Consider the following 7,472-nt stretch of genomic DNA (forward strand, 5'->3'; position numbering starts at 1 on the left):
TGTCAAAGTTTCAAATCAGGTTTTTAACTAAAGAATCATCACTTTTTGCTTTTTTATTAGGTCATAAAAATGATTGAGTTGAAAAAAATAAAAATAAAACGAATATATTGACTCTTTATTTTAATTTTTATTTTTTTAAAAAAAAAAATCATATTAACGCATAAGAATCTTTCTTTTGAGATATTTTTTGCTATTTTCTAAAATTCTATCATCAACAAAACTTTGTGTGATGTTCTATTCACCTTGTGATATATTAATTTCAAATTATATTTTTTTTTCACACTAGTGAAGAATTATTTGAACTAGAAGTACATATATAATATTACTTTCGAATATTATGCTCATAGACAAATATTATGATGATTTTTTTTTAAGTCAACATTCATTCAATTTCAAAGTTGAAATATATATTTAAATATATCTTACCCTTATTTTTGGGATAAGGGTCTGAAAAATATCTCAACTTTGACCGAAATTCCTGTTACAATATCAAACTTTAATGAGGACCTATTACCCCCAGACTATTTAATACCGTATTTTAAACATATATATTTGTCCACGTGGGCACATATATACTTTTAAAATACACTATTAAATAGTTCAGGTGATAAAAAATACACTATTAAATAGTTCGGGGGGGGGGGGGTAATATAGAGGTTTGGTATCGTAATAGCAATTTCGGCCAAATTAGAGTATTTTTCAGACCCTTATCCCCTTATTTTTTGATGTTTTATATTTTTAGATCAATTTTCTGTTGAATTACTCCACGTTTAGATTCTTTTCCATAATACATTTATTAAATGACAGTTGTGAGGAGAATATCACAGTGGCATTTTCATAATAATAATTGTTTTGAAATTAATTAAAATGCTGGTGGATTAAATTTGATTCACCTACACAAGTGGAACCAAAATGTTGTGGGCTTGTGGTTATGATGGGACATATATAACATACAAATACGGTAACAAATAAACGACTTAGCGGTAATAATATAATTCTCATTATGATAATATAATGTTAATGACATTAAAAGTTTTTGTGACTCTGAATATAATGTCATTAACTTCATCACTGCTAATTTCGTTTAATTGTCACTAAATATCTCTTTTATTACAATAAAAGAAAAATAAACTATGGATCCATATCTAGAATGTGTCTCATGGCTACTATGAAAAGACGGGTCTAATTGTTTTACTAAAAAAATGCAATACAACTTTTTATCGATGAAATTAGAGTGAATGCACTCATCCTCCTAGATCTGCCCCTGCTACGAGAGACCTAATGGTGTAATTGGTATGCTTAATTTTTGTAATGACTATTTTAGTAATTAATATCCACTCTGTCCTTTTTTACTTGTTCAATTTGACTTTTTATTTGTCATTTTTAACAAATCAAGAAAATATAATATTTTTAACGTATTATACCCTTAATATATTTAGAAAGTTCTATGTTTTTGTAAATGGTAGAAGTTCTTTAATAAGTAAATCGATTTTGAAATTTTATCAATTGATAAAGGTAAAATAATAAACTCACTATATCAATTTCTTTTTTTTTAATAGATGTGTTAAGTAAAAAATGGACAAGTAAATAAGAGACAGAAGAAGTAAAAATGTTAGTTATAAAGAAAGAGATTAATTAAAGTAATTTCTTTTTTTAATGATTAAGTGGCGCCTTATCTATATGTGTACAATTTAGTGGGGCCATCTTTGTTGACCACAAGCAGTATTTACTAATTAATGTTGAGAATCAAATCTAGAAATAAGTAGTGCCTTTGAAAGACTTTTATTAATAGACATGTGACACTTTTTAAAGGTCAACTTTTTATTTATTTATTAATTAAGCTTACTATCATTAGTGCTTAATAATTTCTTGAAGTGTTGCAACTTGTAAGTTGAGTGATTTCTTATCAAGCTTAATTAAAATAATTAGAGCTTAAGAAAACTGTGTCCCTTAAACAAATTTAAGTTACAGAGGAAGGGATCACAAGTTTCAAATTTGTGCTTACATTAAGCTAAATATATAGCTCAAATTGATACAAAAGTGTTAATCAAAATATTCTCAAGTTTTTTTTTTAATAATTAGGCGTGTTAGACTTACGTCTCATTGTTATTTATTAAGTTTTTTTGTTTTTAATGATAAAATCTATTTTAGCCAAAATCAAGTGTACTGTAATGGTTAACCATGTTTTCCGTCCAAATAGAGGTAGACATGGTAGGGTAGTTATCAAATACCATATTAAAATTGAATTTTTTGATTTTTCAACTTCGATATAATGATATTTGAAATGGTATTTGTTATGCATTTAAAATAAAATGGTATTATATATATATATATATATATATTGAATATCATATCAAAGTATATAATTACATATAATAATTGCAAACATATAAAATAATATTAATATAAAACTAATTATTAGACGTCAGAACTTTGACTAATCTATTTTGATTGTCTTTTTGGATGACTGATTAATGAAGGAAATTGCTTGTACTTCGTTTGAAGATTTCTACATGTGTAAAGTGCTAGTATGATCTAACGAAAACGTTTCATGAAAAACCCAAGTCCTAATCTCTATTATATATGATTATATGTAAGTTGAAGTCGATCAAACTATGATTATCAATTTTATCGTACCACAAAATATCCAACCATGCCTACAACCAAGTTGGTAAACCAAAGTTTGTTCAATGGGCTTTATCTTATCAATCTAACCCAAATTTTCTATATTGGGCCTCTTCTAGGTTCCAATTATTTTTGGGAAAATTTTCAAAACAACAATATTTTAGCTTTTAATGGGACTCCTTGGCAATAGTTTCACTATTTATTTAAAATGTCAATATTTTAATTTTGTAAGGATTGAGTTATGTATTTATTTTATTTTGATTATACAAATAATTAATAACTGAATAGAGAAAATCATGGAACAAAAAATTTAAAAAAAGGTATTTTTTTAAAAAAATTTAACATCAGTTATGTTTTTGAAAGAGCATATGTTGCCATTTTTCTTTCTAGCATTTTTTTCTTTGTTCTTAAGAATTTCAATTTTTTTTTTTTTGAAAATAGTAGTTTGTATTTTATATCTTATATGAGTGGAAGTGTTGGAAAATTTCTAATGCCCTCTGTTTTGGATATTTAAAATGGTTTTGAACTTCTTTGAATATGTGTTCATCCGAAATGTATTCGAATACCTAATGATATGTATAACTAATTTAAAATACAAAAAATGTTGATATTGCTTTATGATGAATACAACTCTTTGGCATTCTAGTTCAAATACAAAAATAAAGGCAGTTGTGTAGTATATACCAAAATATAAATACAAATTAGTTGTAGATCAAAATGATATTGAAATACAGTTGCGATGAATACATATATAATACATAGAATAAGTTTATTCAAAATAAATTGTATTTATATTTCAATATTCAATTTTGTTATATTATTATTTCACTTTAAATTTGCAGAAAGTATTTTCTAGCTTAGTTTTTATTTCAAATATCAAGTTGTATTTCAATACGATTTTGTAATAATTGTGTATTCTCCTTCTTGTGATGTATTCGTCGCACAATTTTATATATTATGTATTCATAAAATTATATTGCTTTAGCCAAATAAAATACAAAATATGTCTTACTAAGTTTGTATTTCAAATATCAGGTTGTATTTCAGTATGATTTTGTATTTCAAACCAAAAAATGAATACCAATAAGTTTCCATTTCCTGATAAATATGTATATTTTTGCAATCACGCTATTTTATAAATATTTGAAAATCATCACAAAGGATTTTACATTTTATTTAAATATTTTATTAATTTACTTTAAGCTATAGTTGTAATTTCGAGTTAATTAGTTTTGTAATTGAATTAATTAGTTTATAATTAAGTTAATTATTTTCTATTTCGTTAAGATTAAGAAGCTCATAAATTAATTTATATTAACTCATCTTGTTTGAATTTTAGCCGAATTCACCGATTAAATTCAATTTGGCTACAATTGAAATTCATTTGGTTATTGTGTAATTGCAATGCTAGCCACTTTCTCACCTTATCCTTAATCATTTTTGAGATCAGAAATTGGGCCATTTATTTGCCATATTTCAGCAGCCCATTACAACTCTATCAACAACCCACCAATTCAAGCAACAATTCCAAAGACCCAAAGGTGGGCCGACTTTTCCCAGTCCATTTCTTTTATTTTTTCAGCAGGCCCCTTTTGTTTTCCAATTCGCCCAGCCCATTTTTCCCACACATTACAACATTCCCAGCCCAATCTTAACACAAACAAACCCATCAACAATACATCAGCAGTAGCAATACACCAAACAAACCAGACGACCCCACTGCCTCATCTTCTTCACGCAACAACAACAAAAACCAGCGAACAAATCGCGTTGCTAACCCAACGAAATCGCGGAAATTCAGCAGCAAATCACGACCTCGAGCACAACGCCTACCTCTCCATTATCAATCCGTTGAAAATTGTTGAGATGGGACAATTGACAGCTTCAACCTTATCTCTTAAGAGGGAGGTGATTTTCGAATTTCAAAAATCCACCCGTTTCCCCCTAAAAAATCACCTTATTCTTCATTTATTTAAGGTCATTTTTCGATGTGTTTAGGGGAGGAGAAAAATATTGGAGAAATTTTTTATATAAATATAAATACAAGAATACATACATAGAACCAAAAAAAAATAATCAGTAGCTAGAATCGATAAAATATTTTTCTTTTGTACTAGCCGCTTGCAAAACTCATCGGAATCTCGTTGTGGTAGCGAAGTTGTCGTTCCTCTGCTCGTTCCTGTCCCGATTCGCTGCCCGGAAAGAGGTAAAAATCTTTCTCACGTTCTGTTTTGTTTGATCTTTAGTTGTTGAGCTTTATGTTTTCTCAATTATGTCTTGGTGTTTTCTTTATGATTGGAATTGAGTGGAATCTATAATGCTTAGCTGAATTTCTTTTAGTTGATTTTTTTACTGTTTGGTTGTTCTCCGAAGTATGAATGTATAGTATTTCGCTCCTTCTTTGGTCACTGTTAACCTTCCATGGTTTTATAAATGTTGAACTTTTCCGTCCATTCAGTTCATCATCTCGTTGTTCATCAGATTGTGTTCTTAAAGTCGGCTAAGCCTTGGCTTGGTATGGCTTTGCTTTGTTTTCCATTACTCCGATTCGATTTTTTTCTTTGGTTCAACCTAAGTTCATGGATTGTTGTTTAATATTATATTGTTTTGCAACCACTTGCTAATGTTCAACTTTGGATCAATTAGCTTAATTTTCTCTAGATATGATTTATGTCTTCCGTGTCTAGACTTTAAAGCTTATATACATGTGTTTCCCCTGTTAGTGTCAATCCATGAGTTGTTTAGTAACCAAGTGATTCTTTAATGCGAATTTGTTCATGTACTGATCTATATTCCAGCATATGATTTGTTCAAGTTTAAATCTGTTGGTTTGTAGCTAATTTCCTCCTTTGTTTGTATAAGTTTAATTTTTGCATGATTTATTAAAATTCTTTCCCTTTTATGCTTAAATTATTTGGGCAATGTGTTGACCACTCAAAAATAATTTTGGTTACTGCCTATATGTTTAAGTTTGCTGTTTTTTCTTATAAGTTAATTGGATTCAGAAGTCTAAAGTTGAATATGCTCTTAACTTTGCTAATTTAATTCCTTTTGTTCTGCTGCAAATGTCCTCCCGAGTCCAATGGACTCTCGTCCCATTGCATTTCCGATTTTGGGGCCAAGGTGGCCTAATGATCGTTTTTCTCGAGTCTGTCTCGAAATGGATCAAGAAGCGGAATTGAACGGGAAGCTGAAACACAATCTTGGAAAGTCCGAAAATGGGTTGTATGCAGTTTGTATACAACATTATACACTGATATACAGGTTCAGTGCAGCAAATATGTGGCCAAAACGTAAAAACATAGGGCTGAGGCGAAATACCGGTGTTCGGGAGCAAGGCAGGTTCAAAAACGAAAAAACAGGTTGAAGTGGATCGTATGCAATTGGTATACGGTTCAGTATACAGAAAAATGGGCCATGACGCGACCCGTATACAGCTGTATACATTTGGTGTATATACAAGATTTCAAGGGGCAAAAGTAGGGTCAAAGCCCAAACCCAATTGCAGCAGGCCCAAGAAAGGCCCAAATTCATTTCCCTTTGCCTTTAAATTATTTTATTGTTTGTTTTCTGATTATTAACTCTAACTTTATAATTGTGAATTAGCTTAATTAGATTCCTCAAAAGATGAGTTATTTTCTTTGTGTCGGTTTAATTTTAATACGTTTTCATGGTTTTGTGCTCATTTATTTTATTAATCAAAATATATTGGTCAAAAATTTTATATTTTCAATTTAAGTTAAACATTTAGTTCTTAAAAAAGAGATGTTCTTTAATGCTTTTCATTTAATCACATTTTATTCATCTTAAAATTGTTGTAAGTTAAAGTACTTTTCTCAAATAAACTTTACAAAATGCTAGTCAAAACCTTTTCAATTAATTAAATACATATTATATATACACACACACTTACTTAGTCTTTTCTCAAAAATGTTAGTCAATTAATTTAAAATGATTTTCATGCTTTAAATGGGTTTAAATGATTATTTCAAAATGAATAAAATAAATTCTAATTAATCTTGTTTTATTAATATTCTAATCATAATGTATTTCGAGTCAAATGTGTCATTTTGGATCCCTTTTCTTTAAAAAAAAATAAAAATAGAATAATATAAAATGTATCATTCATTTAATTATTTTATCAAAGTTATTCAAATATTGTAAGTTATTATTTTTTATGTTAAATCATTATTTTTCTAAAAATAGTCAAAAAATATATTTTAGTCAAGTCGCAGGTCAACCGCATGTTAGCGGACACTTCGAATGCTTAAACCCTTCTCGAAGTGTAAATTGAACCCCGAACCCTCTTTGGTATTTTCAAATGATTTTTTCTGTTTAAATCTTTGAAAATTATAAGTTTTCTTAATTTCTTTAAAAATTAAGTGGCGACTCTTTTCTAAGTATTTTTTCTCAAATTGTTTTATACTTAGAACATTTCAAAAAGTGATTTTTCTAGAGTACAGTAAAATTACGCCACGACATCTACTATGCTCTTTTTTCCGAATTTTTTCCATCAAAACCGAATCTGAATCTGTATTCACTTGTGCATTAGTAACCCTATAAGCAAAATTCGAAATTATTAAATATGAATGTATAAAAAAATCAAACAATATATGATGTATGTGTGCTAATGTAGTTACTACAATCTACTAAATCTCAAATATGAAAACAAAATTTTTGATAATTTGAATTTCGAAATTATCAAAAATTAGAATGTATTAAATATCAAACAAAATAAACATACATATGAATTTCTAGATTCTCCAAAATCTGAAAAATTAAAAGAAAATCACAAAAAAAATTGAAAAAATTGAAAATCATAACTATTTGATGAATAACTAAACAAA

The 7,472-nt window shown here is 28.1% G+C and overlaps 1 long non-coding RNA gene across 1 annotated transcript; it reads left to right on the top strand.

The window, feature by feature from the left end:
- Window positions 1-4,076: 4,076 nt before the first annotated feature.
- On the top strand, window positions 4,077-5,377 carry LOC107061333 (uncharacterized). The gene is made up of 2 exons (XR_001473918.1): window positions 4,077-4,602; window positions 4,743-5,377. It is a non-coding gene; the product is annotated as an uncharacterized lncRNA (long non-coding RNA).
- The last annotated feature ends 2,095 nt before the right edge of the window (window positions 5,378-7,472 follow it).

Source organism: Solanum tuberosum, unplaced genomic scaffold (genome assembly GCF_000226075.1).
Source record: "Solanum tuberosum cultivar DM 1-3 516 R44 unplaced genomic scaffold, SolTub_3.0 scf00129, whole genome shotgun sequence".
Taxonomy (NCBI): Eukaryota; Viridiplantae; Streptophyta; class Magnoliopsida; order Solanales; family Solanaceae; genus Solanum; species Solanum tuberosum.